Here is a 15568-nt window from a genome sequence, read left to right as displayed (position 1 = left end):
GCGCGCGCACATAAACACATACGGGATCTGGTGTCGCTATACTTGTGAGGACTCCTATACTTGTGTGACTCTTGTCAAAAATAAAGGGTGTGCAGAGAGTGACGATACTTCTAGCGTTTCTTTGGAAATCAGTGTTATTAATATTTAGTTTCTCCCCCCTGCTGCAGTAACAGCTTCTGCTCTTCTGGGCAGGATTTACACTAGGAGCGTCGCTGTGAGAGCTGATTACAGCATCTAGAGCTTTACTGAGGCCAGGTGCTGATGTTGGATCATTATTTTATTAGTTCTGGATCGCAGCTCCAACTTATCACAAAGGCATTGACTGGACGCTGCTCCATCACCACTGCTCCACAGCCCAGTGCTGGGGACTTACACACCTCTGGCCAATGTTTGGCAAAGAGCATGATGATCGGAAATTTATGTGCAGATGCTCTAGTGCATTCAGTTACATGGCATGCTTTTATTTGGAGAGTATACAAGCAGTTTGTGCACATTTTCCACAGTAGGTGCAACTTTTATGAAGAACCATGAATAACCGATTCTACACTCACTGTCCATTTTATCAGCTCCTCTGACCATATAGCTTCAGTTCGTAGTACACACTTTACTTTCACTCTGTCCTTCAAAAGTCAGGACCACCACAGGTATTTGTTAGATCATTCTCAGTACTCCATTGACACTGATGTGATTGTATGTGTGGATTAGACACAGCAGTGCTGCTGGAGTTTTAAAACTCCTCCGTGTCACTGCTGGAGAATAGTCCACCATCCAAAAATATCCAGCCGACATCCTCCTGTGTCCACTGATGAAGGACTAGAGGACGACTGACACACACTGTGCAGCAACAGATGAGCTACTGCCACTGACTTTACATCTACACAGTGGAGAGGCGAGTTAGGGGTGTGTAACAGAGAGGAGAGTGAGTGAACCGTGTTTAAAAACTCCAGTAGCTCTGCTGTGTTTGATACACTCATACCAGCACAACACACGTTAACCCACCACCACCAATACACCCACCAGATGAGTGTCACTTGCAGCGCAGCAATGATAAGAAAGTATGCAGAGAAAAAGGTGGACTTCAGTATGGAATTGTAGAACTACAAAGTCCTTTTTTTTATCAGTGGAGCTGAGAGAATGGACAGTGAGTTTAGATACAAGGTAGGTGTTTCTAATCCAGTTATCATTCATATAAATGTAGTGATGCTGTTATGATGATATGCATTTCTGATTGTATTATAGATATTGTCATAAAGGAAACAAAGAAACTACGTGTTTCATCTGAAAGACGTCATTTCTGTCTTGTTTATCTGGATTGTGTGAAATGTTCAATAGCGTCATCATTCATTCATTCATTCATTCATTCATTCATTCATTCATTCATTGTCTGTAACTGCTTATCCAGTTCAGGGTCACGGTGAGTTTGGAGCCTCCCAAGAATCACTGGTTGCAACGTAGGAACACACCCTGGAGGAGGCGCCAGTCCTTCACAGGGCAACACACACACACACACCCATGGCCACTTTTGAGTCACCAATCCACCTACCAAAGTGTGTTTTTGGACTGTGGGAGGAAACCGGAGCACCCGGAAGAAACCCACGCTGACACAGGGAGAACACACCCGGAGTGGGACTTGAACCCACAACCTCCAGGTCCCTGGAGCTGTGTGCCGCCCCATAGCATGATCAGAGCGATAGAATTTAGATCTATGAACTACTAGTGACAAAATGTTGTGATGTATGCCATTCAGAGTGATGTAGTGTTTAAAAATATGTGTGTCAGGGTCAGTTAGGGCTGAAATGTTTGAGAACTTTCAACACCAGCTCACAATGTGTAGCTTTCTAATTAGCCATACACAAACAAGCTGCAAATTCAGCATAACATTAGCTCTTTGTCTATCTTACATTGCCTTGTATATACTGTGTGTGCTGTTGTATTGTGTATATTTTATTGCATGTATTATAATATATGTACTACATATTCTGTATTTATTACTGCTTTGAGTACTTTTCCCCATCCCTCCCAGTATATGTGCAATGATCTACTTTATATGATTTGATTTGACATGCAGTCCTCACAGGGGTAGTAACACAAGTTCACATACACACACATATACAACACAGCTGCTCCACTATCACAACAGTGCACCAGTATATGACCATAAAGACCAATCATATCACCACAGGCTTCATCTGGACTTTATGACCGCTGCTGGCCATCCCCTGCTCAGCTCCTAAAGGGACCTGGGGCTTTAAATAGAACACAGTGTAATAGTAAAATACAAGAGTAGAGCAGAGACCGCCGCTAACATGATGGATGTAAAACTAACGTACAGGTGACGCGCACTGATATTACGTTCGAAAATATGTGCACTACACCCCCAAAACTTTGTGGACACCAGCTCTCCCTACATTACATCCATCTGTGAGGATTTGTTGGCATTCAGCCACGAGAGCAGTAATTAGGTCAAGTACAGATGTTGGATGATTAGCTTTGGATCATAAACCCCACTCCCACTCGCCCCAAAGGTATTGGAAGGTGCTCCATCAGCGTAGAGCCTCTGCTTCACAGCGCAGTGCAGTTGGTGGTTGTACCCCTCAGGCTGGCATTTGGCATTGAGCATGGTGAACGCGCATCCATTAACAGCTGGTATGTCATATTTAATTCCACTAATCAAAACACTTTAAATAAATAGTCCAGCATTACATGTTATAAAACATGCATACCAACACTGAGCACATACAATTATAATGACATTCAGGAAGTATGTAGACATCCCTAATGCAGCAGATCTTTGCATTATCTACATTTCATTAAAGCATGAGAAAAATGTTTGGCTTATTATTATTAATATTATTATTCATTCATTCATTGTCTGTAACCGCTTATCCAGTTCAGGGTCAGGGAGGGTCCGGAGCCCACCCGGAATCACTGGGTGCAAGGCAGGAACACACCCTGCAGGGGGTGCCAGTCCTTCACAGGGCACACACACACACACACACACACACACACACACACACACACAAACACTCACACTTACACCTATGGACAATTTTGAGTTGCCAATCCACCTTCCAACGTGTGTTTTTGGACCGTGGGATGAAACCGGAGCACCCAGAAGAATGTAGTAATTATTAGAGTGTTATTATTATGTAGCTGAGTTTGAAAATCAGTTTGAAGGTTCATTCCTGTTACCTAAATAGAGTAAGCAATTTCAAAAACATTCATGTTCAGGGCTTCGATGAGTCCAGAGCCCTTCAAGAACTATTGGGCAAAAGAGAGCATACCTCCAGACAGGGCACCAGTCCAACACAGGGCTTTACACACTCATCCAGTCGTACATGTGAACATATTTAGAAAGCACATCTTCCAACGTGTTCCAGACAATGACCTGAGATGGGGATTAAACCCAGGACCCCAAGTCTCTAAAGCTGTGTGGAATCAACACTATCTGCAGTACCACCATTCAACCTCATATTCAACATCATATACTCATATAATATACTATGTGGAATAAATATCTATGAGGGTGGCATGGTGTCACAGCAGGTAGTGTCGCAGTCACACAGTTCCAGGGACCTGGAGGTAGTGGGTTCAATTCCCGCTCCGGGTGACTGTCTATGAGTAGTTTTGTGTGTTATCCCAGTGTCGGTGCTCCGGTTTCCTCCCACGGTCTAAAAACACACGTTGATAAGTGGATTGGCGACTCAAAAGTGTCCGTAGGTGTGATTGAATATGTGTTGCCCTGTGAAGGACTGGTGCCCCTTCCAGGGTGTATTCCCGCCTTATACCCAATGATTCCAGGCAGGCTCTGAACCCACTGCGACCCCAAACTGGATAAGCGGTTACAGATAATGGATGGACATATCTATGACATATAACATCATATATATGACATTTATTATTATTATTATTATTATTATTAGTAGTAGTAGTAGTAGTAGTAGTAGTAGTAGTAGAAGTAGTAGCTGTAGTAGTAGTAGTAGTAGAATTATGCACAAAATTACACCAAAACAGGGAAAGAAAAGAAGCAACACTGTACTGTGGTGGTACGTTTTGCTGACTGTGGTGGTACCCTGAAATATGCAGTTCCTTTAGTTAGGGAATATAATTGTAGTTTATTCTATAGTCATATAAACTGTTGATTTCATACGCCCCATTTCACCTCCAAGACTTATATTTTATTTTATTTTACACAGTTCTGTAATGAAAGCTTAAACATATTTACCTCTTTTTTTGTAGAAGAGAATGTAATGTACCTTTAGGGAACACACTGGACTTTAAAACCACTGCTGTACTTTTAAAGAAACATTTACACTGAACCTTTAATGAAGAAGAACAACAAAATTATTACCTGTAACAAATAAAAGTAACACAAAAAATGCCATAAAAAGTAATGAAAACAATTCCCTTTGAAGCTCCTAGTCCCTACAATTGAAAGATTTATGAGCAGATTAAAAAATAACACGTCTCTCCATTTTCCAACCTTAATGGTTTTACTGCATTTTAACTAAACCGCAGTTTGTTGCACTGTATGTAAATGTAATGATAATTTAACGAGTCAAAATGACTTGGAGTAAAATGTTCTTCCCATTTCTTTCTTTCTTTGCAATCTCCTGTAAAGGTACTGTACTGGAGATGCATGTTTTTGTTACAAGGGCCCAATGGCTCTCCAATCCCAGAATCACTGACACAGACAAAGCTCCAGATAATGAGGCAAGAACTGTTAAAGAAGTCTTGGCTTCACAGGGTGTGAATAATTGAAGTCCTCCTGCTATGGCCTAAAACTAATGGAGTTAGATACATGGGCAATGTTAGGGCTCCTGAAGCCAGTGTCTTACAGCAGAGTATTTCCCCCAGGCCACTCTTCAGAAGCAGGCAATACAATAAAGCTTCTCCATCTTGCTTTCATTTGATTAATGTTTCTTCTGTTGTTATTAGTAAGGGCACGTTCTGAGAGGTGAACAAAGCGGTAAACCAACGCCCCCTATCGACGGACCCTAGAGAACACCTGGTTAAAGCTTAAGAGCATTAACGATACACGTAGCACAATCAATACTGCATATAATATATTAAAATTAAATGTCAAAGGAATTAATAATCTCATTAAGAATGAGAAAATCAATGTGACAAAAATAGTAATAGAACTTTTTTTTTGGTATATCTTTCGTATGTTGTTGTGGGCCTAATTTATGCACATGAAGGTTATTAATATGTTCTTCCTCCTCAATCTGCATCATCATCCTCATCATGGCCATTGTTATCATCTTCATTATCCCTGTCACTTGTATCCATACATATCCAGACATTCTTCTGATTTTAAGGCGAATAATCTCCCTAGAAAGGCATTATCAGTAGAATGGGATACTCTAGTGGGGTCTTATATTTAAAATGCCCAATGCAAACTGTTGGCTAGAGGGCTGTGGAGCACTGGAACTGTGTTTTCTGAAGTGATGGAGCTCCATTTAACAGATTTACAATGAGCTGGAGTGGTGTTTGTGACCCAATATCAGAATGTGCCCTGTCTAATATTTATGCGGCTAAATGCGAACCCTTGCAGCAATTTTCTAACATCTACAGCCTTCCTCGAAGAGCAGAGGTTGTTTACTGTAGGAAATAGGAGGAATACTCCGTATTAATGAACAGGCTTTTGGAGATTCACTGCACATTTACTTAAAGGGTATAGGACAATTAGGAGAATACAGTAACTGTAGGTTAGTTTTTCTCTATATCTCTGTGGAATAGAAGAATATGATGAGGCTATACAGCACAGAAACCGCTTCTTCTACTCCTTCACCAAACAAAAGTTTGTATACCGTTTTACTTCCAAAGTTTTTGTCTCTATCTCAGTTTGTATGTTGACCGTATACTGGGGTCATGTGAGCGAGTGAACGTGAGTGTATATGCACATTTGTGAGTGTGTGTGCTACCATGCTTGTTTGAGAGTTAAACTCCCATCTGTCTGTCTGTCGCTGATCATTCGCTCTTTGTTTGTCCTTTACAGTAATCCATCCCATATAGACAGAAGCAGCCCTGCGTGATGGAGGATCACAGTTAAAGCTCCATCTGTCTAACACAGATTATCTTCTCCTTTCCCATTCCCTCTCACTGCTTTCACACCATCAGCCAAAGACATTAAATACCTGGCAACCCCGCCTGTGTGTGCTCAGCCCCCTCAGATTACACCCCACTGCCTTTAAACTCAACACACAGCTGCCGGAGTCACAGGAAATGCTCTCAATGAAATCCAATTTAACCCCTCAGATTCATTCATTCATTCATTCATTCATTCATTCATTTTCTGTAGCAGCGTAATCCTGATTAGCTTCACAGTGGGCTAGAAGTGTACCTGGAATCACCGGACACAAAGCATTAACCGCCTGGACAGGGTGCCAGTCCATCTCAGGGCATCACACAATCACCCAGTCATTCACACCCTCATATACACACACACACACACACACATCTGTGAAGACATTCGCCAAATTTAATCCACCTACCAACATGTGTTTTTGAATTGCACAAGGAAGCCAGCGTGAAACTAAAGGTAACCCATGCAGACACAGGGAGAGCACACCCACATTTCACTGTCAGTGAACCCAGGACCCAGGAGCTGTAGCCACACCCTGCACAGTCTTTTAACTACGAGGTGGTTTTTGGGTGTAATAGCCCACCCTCTTCCTCCATCACTCAGTACAATATATTATATATATTAATATATATACAGTGCAGTGCTGTCATGTACAAACCGGATTTCAAAAAAGTTGGGACACTAAAAAAACAGATTGTGTTTAAAAACTGAATGCAATGATGTGGAGATGGCAAATGTCAATATTTTATTCGTAATAGAACATAGATGACAGATCAAAAGTTTAATCTGAGTAAATGTAACATTTTAAAGGAAAAATATGTTGATTCAAAATTTCACAGTGTCAACAAATCCCAAAAAAGTTGGGACAAGTAGCAATAAGTGGCTGGAAAAAGGAAATTGAACATATAACGAACAGCTGGAAGACCAGTTAACACTAATTAGGTCAATTGACAACATAATTGGGTATAAAAAGGGCTTCTCAGAGTGTCAGTGTCTCTCTGAAGCCAAGATAGTAAGAGGATCACCAATTCCACCATTGTTGTGCAGAAAGATAGTGCAGCAATTCCAGAATGGTGTTACCCAGCGTAAAATAGCAAAGACTTTTAAGTTATCATCATCAACCGTGCATAACATCATCTAAAGATTCAGAGAATCTGGAACAATTGCTGTGCGTAAGGGTCAAGGCCGTAAAACTCTACTGGATGCTCGTGATCTCCAGGCCCTTAAACGTCACTGCACCTCAAACAGGAATGCCACTGTCAAGGAAATAACAGAATGGGCTCAGGAATACTTCCAGAAAGCATTGTCAGTGAACACAATCCACCGTGCCATCCGCCGTTGCCAGCTGAAACTCTACAGTGCAAAGAGGAAGCCATTTCTAAGCAAGCTCCACAAGCTCAGACGTTTGCACTGGGCCAGGGGTCTTTTAAAATGGAGTGTGGCAAAATGGAAGACTGTTCTGTGGTCAGATGAGTCACGATTTGAAGTTCGTTATGGAACACTGGGATGCCATGTCATCCGGACCAGAGAGGACAAGGATAACCCAAGTTGTTATCAACGCTCCGTTCAGAAGCCTGCATCTCTGATGGTATGGGGTTGCATGAGTGCTTGTGGCATGGGCAGCTTGCATGTCTGGAAAGGCACCATTAATGCAGAGAACTATGTTCAGGTTCTAGAACAACATATCAGTACATACAACAACATAGCAGAACAACATCTAGACGTCATCTCTTTCAGGGAAGACCCTGCATTTTTCAACAAGATAAAGCCAGACCACATTCTGCAGCAATCATAACATCATGGCTACGTAGGAGAAGGATCCGGGTACTGAAATGGCCAGCCTGCAGTCCAGATAACATTTGGCGCATCATAAAGAGAAAGGTGCAACAAAGAAGGCCCAAGACGATTGAACAGTTAGAGGCCGGTATTAGACATGAATGGGGGGGCATTCCTATTTCTAAAGTTGAGAAACTGGTCTCCTCTGTCCCCAGAGATCTGTTGAGTGTTGTAAGAAGAAGGGGGGATGCCACACAGTGGTAAAAAATGGCCATGTCCCAACTTTTTTGGGATTTGTTGACGCCATGAAATTTTGAAACAACACTATTTTCCCTTAAAATGATACATTCTCTCAGTTTAAACTTTTGATCTGTGATGCTCGGACCTGACACCCATAATGTGATGGTGCACCATCTTGCTGGAAAAACTCAGGGAACGTGTCAGCTTCAATGCATAAAGAGGAAAACACAGCATCATGTAGCAATTTTGCATATCCAGTGGCCTTGAGGTTTCCATTGATGAAGAATGGCCCTACTATCTTTGTACCCCATATACCACATCCTACCATCAAGATGTGCAGCACCTGAAACTACAGATACTGGAAGCCTCTGCTAGCATTTTATAAGGTGTAAATGGCCCACCCTGTATAATATACAGTGGAACCTCTACCTACGAACCTGATCCGTTCCATGACCCAGTTCGTAAGTGGAAAAGTTCGTTTCTCGAGTCAGTATTCCCCATTTAAAATAATGGAAAAGCAATTAATGCGTTCCAGCCCCCACCCCGAAAGTCACCCTTTTTGCACTGATATATGTTTACAACACTCTCAAATTAGAAAAAAATACATGTAGCATTACTAAAAATAAAAAAGAAAAGACAGTGGTAATGTCACGCCTTCGTCCTGTCAGTCTGTTGTCCCCGCCATGTGCTTTATTTGCACATGGCTCTGTTTTGTTTATGTTCTAGTCTCCGCCTTTGTCCCGCCTCCTCGTCTGTCATCTGTTAACCCGTCCTTCTCGTTATCTGTCTCAGGTGCGTCTCGTCAGTGTCTTGTATTTAAGTCCCCTTCCTACTCTTCCTGTTTGTTGGTCATTGTTCTATTGTTCCCTGTATCATGTCAAGTCTGTCGTGTTCTCTTGTTCTCTCTTTCTTTGTCATGTCAGTCGTGTTATCAAGTCTGTCTCTGTAAGTTTCCTCGTTGTCGTTTCATTTCCTGTCGTCTCGTTCCTTAGTCTGTCTGTCCCGTTTGCCCTGATTTGCTCCTCGTGTCCCGTTTAGCCTGTTTGGCTCCCCGTTTCTTGTCTTTTGTTAATGTCTCTTTGTTTTGTTAGTATTTGTAAATAAAAGTATATCTGTGCTTTAGCGAATGCGTCCGCCCTCAGTCAGTCCGTCCCTCGATCCTGACAGAATGACCAACCACCAGGACGCAGCTAGCACAGAAAATATGTTCGACAGGGCTGTGATGTGGAGTAGCCGGCTCCGGCAGATACACGCCAGCGTTAATCAACGCCTACAGGAGGAGGCAGCTCGTGAATCGAGTGATTACGCCAGCGCGAGTCGTAAGAGTCGGCGGAAAAAGCATGCTGGAGTCCCCCCCTCGCTGGGGGATTACCCCCTCAGTTCCGGGGAAATTTTTGGGGGGGCGTTAAGGGTAGGGGCTGTTAGCCTCACCTCCGTAGCTCTAGGGGCGTCCTCCAGTCTTCGTGGACGACGTCGCAGATTCATCTGCCTCCGTGGACGTCGTCGCACGTTCTCCAGTCTACGTGGACGACGTCGCAGATTCATCTGCCTCCTTGGACGTCGTCGCACGTTCTTCAGCCTCCTTGGACGTCGTCGCAGGTCCCCCTGCCTCCTTGGACGTCGTCGCAGGTCCCCCTGCCTCCTTGGACGTCGTCGCAGGTCCCCCTGCCTCCTTGGACGTCGTCGCAGGTCCCCCTGCCTCCTTGGACGTCGTCGCAGGTTCCCCTGCCTCCGTGGATGACGTCGCAGGTTCCCCTGCCTCCGTGGACGACGTCGCAGGTTCCCCTGCCTCCGTGGACGTCGCTGCAGGGCCTCCTGTCTCCGTGATGGCGGCACCCGCCGCTCCTGTCTCCGTGATGGCGGCACCCGCCGCTCCTGTCTCCGTGATGGCGGCACCCGCCGCTCCGGTCTCCGTGATGGCGGCACCCGCCGCTCCTGTCCCCTTGACTAGGGCGGCACCCGCCACTCCTGTCCCCTTGACTAGGGCGGCACCCGCCGCTCCTGTCCCCTCGACTATGGCGGCACCCGCCGCTCCTGTCCCCGTGACTGTGGCTACGGCCGCTCCTGTCCCCGTGACTGTGGCTACGGCCGCTCCTGTCCCCGTGACTGTGGCTACGGCCGCTCCTGTCCATGTCCGTAGGTCGGCCCGAAGGACTTCAGGGCCGATCCCCAGAACTGTGCCCAGGCTGGTTCCTCAGACTGCCCCACAGACATTAGCCAGTCCTGGGCACCCCCCTGTTATATTGGTTCCCTTGTCTGTCCCTGTCTTGGTTCCTGTCTCTGTCCTTGTCCCAGTACCCGTGTCAGCTTTTGTCTCTGTCCCAGTCCCTGTCACTGTGTTCGTGTCTGTCCCCCTGAATGTCTTGGTCCCTGTTCCCCTACCAAGTCCAGTCCAGGCTCCTGTGAGTCCTGTCCAGTCCCCTGTTAGTCCTGTCCAGTCCCTGTTTCAACCCTCTGTCTTGTCTCATGTCCAGTCCCCTGTTAGTCCTGTCCAGTCCCCGTTTCAACCCTCTGTCTTGTCTCACGTCCAGTTCCCGTATCCGTCCAATGTCCAGTCACCTGTCTTGTCTCCGGTCCAGTTTCCCTTTCAATCCCCTGTCCAGTCTCCAGTCCCGTCTCCGTTTCAGTCTAGTGTCATGTCACCTGTCCTGTCTTCTGTCCAGTCACGTACCCCTGTCCAGTCTAACGTTCCTATCCTGTCCAGTGTCTTGTCACCAGTCTCTGCTCCCGTCCAGTCCCAGCACCAAGTCATGTCACCTGTCCCGTCTTCTGTCCAGTCCCTGTTTCCATCCAGTGTCATGTCCAATGTCAAAAACCCTGTCAAGTCTCATGTGTCCACTCCCGTCATGTCCAGTCCGTTCCAGTCTTTTGTTACCTCCCTTTGTCAGTCATCGTCATGTCCCATGTCCCGTCTCGTATATTCGGTCCTGTCGTGTCCCCAGCTCCTGTGTCTGTTCCCGTCCTGTCCTGAGTCCTGTCTCCCTTGGTTCCTTGTCTTGTCTTAGTCTGTCTTGTTTTCCGTGCCCTCTCCTGTGCCAGCTCCTGGGGGGTTTAGGAGTACGCGCCCGGGAGTTGCGCGTTCTTGGGGGGGGCATCTGTCACGCCTTCGTCCTGTCAGTCTGTTGTCCCCGCCATGTGCTTTATTTGCACATGGCTCTGTTTTGTTTATGTTCTAGTCTCCGCCTTTGTCCCGCCTCCTCGTCTGTCATCTGTTAACCCGTCCTTCTCGTTATCTGTCTCAGGTGCGTCTCGTCAGTGTCTTGTATTTAAGTCCCCTTCCTACTCTTCCTGTTTGTTGGTCATTGTTCTATTGTTCCCTGTATCATGTCAAGTCTGTCATGTTCTCTTGTTCTCTCTTTCTTTGTCATGTCAGTCGTGTTATCAAGTCTGTCTCTGTAAGTTTCCTCGTTGTCGTTTCATTTCCTGTCGTCTCGTTCCTTAGTCTGTCTGTCCCGTTTGCCCTGATTTGCTCCTCGTGTCCCGTTTAGCCTGTTTGGCTCCCCGTTTCTTGTCTTTTGTTAATGTCTCTTTGTTTTGTTAGTATTTGTAAATAAAAGTATATCTGTGCTTTAGCGAATGCGTCCGCCCTCAGTCAGTCCGTCCCTCGATCCTGACAGGTAACAGTAATAAAAAAGTGTAAAAGTAATAAACAACATGTAATATCCACACATTCACAACATATACAAAAAAAAAAAAAAACTCAAGAATTTGTCATCTCCACAGCATTTGGTAAAAAATGATTTCCTATAGAAATATCTAGTAGCTCTTGGCATCCTATACTGTCTACCTGATGGTAGCTGTTCAAATTGTGAGTTCATTTGGGTTTGTAAATCCAATATATCCTATATATCCCTATACAGATTCTTTATAAATCTCTGACATCTTCCTACCAATTTACTACCCATTTTAACTATTCTCATAAGCTTTCCTTTTCCCCTACAACTCAGGCTCCCAAACCAGACTGTCACATTATAACACATTACACTTTCAACTAGAGAGCGATATGCTAGTACCACTATATCTGAACTAACCTCAAACTCACACATTTTTAAATAAGATAAAGACACCGCAGAGCTTTCTCATAAAGAAACAATTTTCCTCAAAATCCAAACAGCTGTCCAACATAGTGCCGAGATATTTAAAAAGCTAACTACTTCTATACTTTTCCCCTTAATATCCATCAATGGCTAGAGATAGTTGTGGCCTCTGCTGCTTTTTTTCCCTAAACCTATTCGTAAAGTTGTGAGAATATGTACGTTCGTTTGTTCATTTGCCTGTTCATTCATTCAGTCTTTCTTTTCTTTCTTACTTTTTTTCTTTCATCCTTAACAGGGTTTTTGGGGCAAGGGAAGAACACTGGCCAATTAAAAACTTCTGCCAAGCATCCCAACTTTTAATGGAAGTCAATGTAAATATTTTATTCCAAACCATTTGGAGCAGGTCCATTTGTCATGAAATGCAACAGGACAGATTAATTCATTCAATCATTATCTGTAACCGCTTATCCAGTTCAAGGCAGGAATACACCCTGGAGGGGGCGCCAGTCCTTCACAGGGCAACACACACACTGACACATTCACTCACACACTCACACCTACAGACACTTTTGAGTTGCCAATCCACCTACCAACGTGTGTTTTTGGACCGTGGGAGGAAACCAGAGCACCCGAAGGAAACCCACGTGGACACAGGGAGAACACATCAGGACAGATGCTGTATTCTAATTCGACAAAAATGGAGATGCATGTTTTTAAATGGACAGCGATGATATATTCCCCTGTGGGGAACCTCACTTTTGGAATCTCTTGTTGTGGCTGTTGGTGGTGTTTGAAATTTTTCCTTTGATATTCCACATCTTAGTGCTGTCTCCTCAGAATCATTTCTTGAAAAATTAATAGCATGTAGTTAATAACTCATAGGATACATTAGTTGACAAATCAGTGGAAGAGTGTTTTGGGTTTGACTTGGGAGGAGGATAATAATACTGCACTTTTAGCACTCTCTGCACATCATAAGAACTTGTTTGGGATGTATGTGTAACATGAATAGTGTTAATCATATGGCTTATGCTCTAATGGGATGTCTGTAACTCCATGGAGAGGCCTGGCCGCGTGTAAGTGTTTTCCAGCCCATCAGAGCTACAGTAATGAACATTTGCCTGCCCAGCTTTCAGCACCCAGCTTCCTGTTGCTCCATTTCTATTGTCAGCATCACTGCTCAAATGTGGCATTTGAGGGGAATGATTACTTTGAACTTCTATCTGTTCAACAAGAGAGTCTTTGTTCACTCTCGCCGGGGAGTTGTTCAGATTGGAGTGACACAGCCTCGACACACGCTCAAAGCACTTTGATAGTTCCAAACCTCCGCAATTACCTTTTCTCCTAAGGTTGACTTTGGTGAGTTTTTAGGGGGTTGGTGGTATTTTTATCGTGGGTAGTTCTGAAGCTGCGACAAAGGAAATCACTGTGAAAGGACTACTCAGAGGTAAATGTTTTACATTTTCAGATGATTACAAAGAATTATACCCAATTATGGACTATTTGCTATGAGTCCAATGGGCAAACATAATTTATTCCTGAGAATAAGAGGGCAGCCACTAGCATCCTGCGGTCAAGCGCGCTGCTCAATTGGCCATTTGAACACGGACATGTGGGGAAGAGAAGCGTCCAGTGAAGTTAATCATGGCATTCAGATGTCACCACGGTGAACTGTTCTGGTCATGCGTCTCCTTCTTTTGTCCTCAGAATGTCGGCTTTTTAGGCAGAGCTTCCTCGTGCATTTCTCCCGAGGAGCTGCCATTTCTCGCTGTCTTTACAAAAATCAAACAAGGTCAAAAAAGTGGGAAATGTCTGCTGTTGTCCCTGAAATGTTCGCACAGACATTTTCCATTTCCCAGATACAGGGCTTTTAACCAAAAAAATAAATAAATAAATAAACTTAAATTCATGCCTGGGGCTTCGCTGGAAATATTCTAATGTTACTGAGGTGAAAATAGGCACAGCACTATATCACAATGAAGGGATATGGCCCATGGCGGCAAATACGACAGCGAAAGAAAAGTAGCCGGTTGGGGAAATATGTCTAGTCCGAGGTATAATCGCTTCCATGACGAAACTGTAAATGAACCACTGAACCGTGGAATGAGGTGATAGATTTTAATCAAGTTAAAGCTTCCTGGGAGCTTCTCTGAAAGCTTGTGTCAAAGCTAAAAAAAACAGACTGTTAATGGTCACAGTGCTGTCATGTGACTCTTTCAAGAGGCAAATATATAGACCTTCATGAGGGAAAGAGTAAAGGCTGTCAGCTTATCATAAGACTAGTCTCTGCTTTCTCCTCATTGCTGCTTTAGGCACAGACCTGGGGACCTCAGAGGAGGCGCACAGTAAAGGTTCAGTGTAGAAACATGGAGGGGCTGCCATTTAGGTATGAACTGGTTTTTCACTGTGTTTTTTGTTATGAACACGTATCCCACCTGGTATAAACACCCTGAAAAATTCTTCATATTTTGTTCATTAAATTTCACACTAATTGCTCATTAAAACAAGAAGAGAATTTTGTTAAGAGTTTAGAAATATTGTTGAAAAAATATTAATGAAGAAGGCAGATGGTAAACAGAAGAGATATTTTGGTCAAAGGCTATTGTTTTACACACAAACATCTTTTTCATGTTTTTCATTTCATTTTTAACTCGAAGTTTTGCCTAATTTAGCCCCAACCATTAGTTGTCAAAACCTCCTCCCCATTAGTTGTCCTCCCACAGTCACACACAATACCAATAACCTGAGAGGGTCAAGGTCAGTACAAGCTTCCTCTGAGACATGTGACACCAGCCACTGCTTCTTTATGAACTGTCACTAATGCTACATTACCAGACAGCCCCACGCACCGAAGAAGAACACCAACCAGATCCGGCACATCAGCTGACAGACGCCTGCGCATACTGTGAAGATGGTTGATAACTGTCCAATTTTTCTTAACCTCAGCCCAAAGTTAATTGTACTGTCTTGGACTCCCAGTCACTGATGGCTGAGGCATCACTGAGGATTAAACCAGTGCTCACCCAGTGATAGGGTTAATGCTTAGACAGCTGCACCACTCAGGAGCCCACACAGTCCTTGGTCATTTCTTTTCAACAAAATAATGTAACAAGCACAGATTCAAACCCATTTTCTTTGTGACTGCTACACATCCTTTCACCCCCATATCAGTGATATGTGTTATTATCACATTGAAAAGACGGAGAGGGAAAAACGGTGGATTTCTTCTCAGATCTGAAGCAAGAGTAGAAATTGATGTTCTCCTTTCATCTCAAACATGAAAATTTCACTCTCTGTTTATGTGATGTCTTCTTGGGTTTCACCTAGTTGTTGTAAGTCTAAATGTCTGTATCAGTTTTTACTTTTTAAACTCTAGTATGGGAACCTCATGTTCTTTCACTTATTTTTGTTTTGATCTCCTTTTCCT

Source organism: Hoplias malabaricus, chromosome 7 (assembly GCF_029633855.1).
Source record: "Hoplias malabaricus isolate fHopMal1 chromosome 7, fHopMal1.hap1, whole genome shotgun sequence".
NCBI lineage: Eukaryota > Metazoa > Chordata > Actinopteri > Characiformes > Erythrinidae > Hoplias > Hoplias malabaricus.
This window is presented reverse-complemented; position numbering follows the sequence as displayed.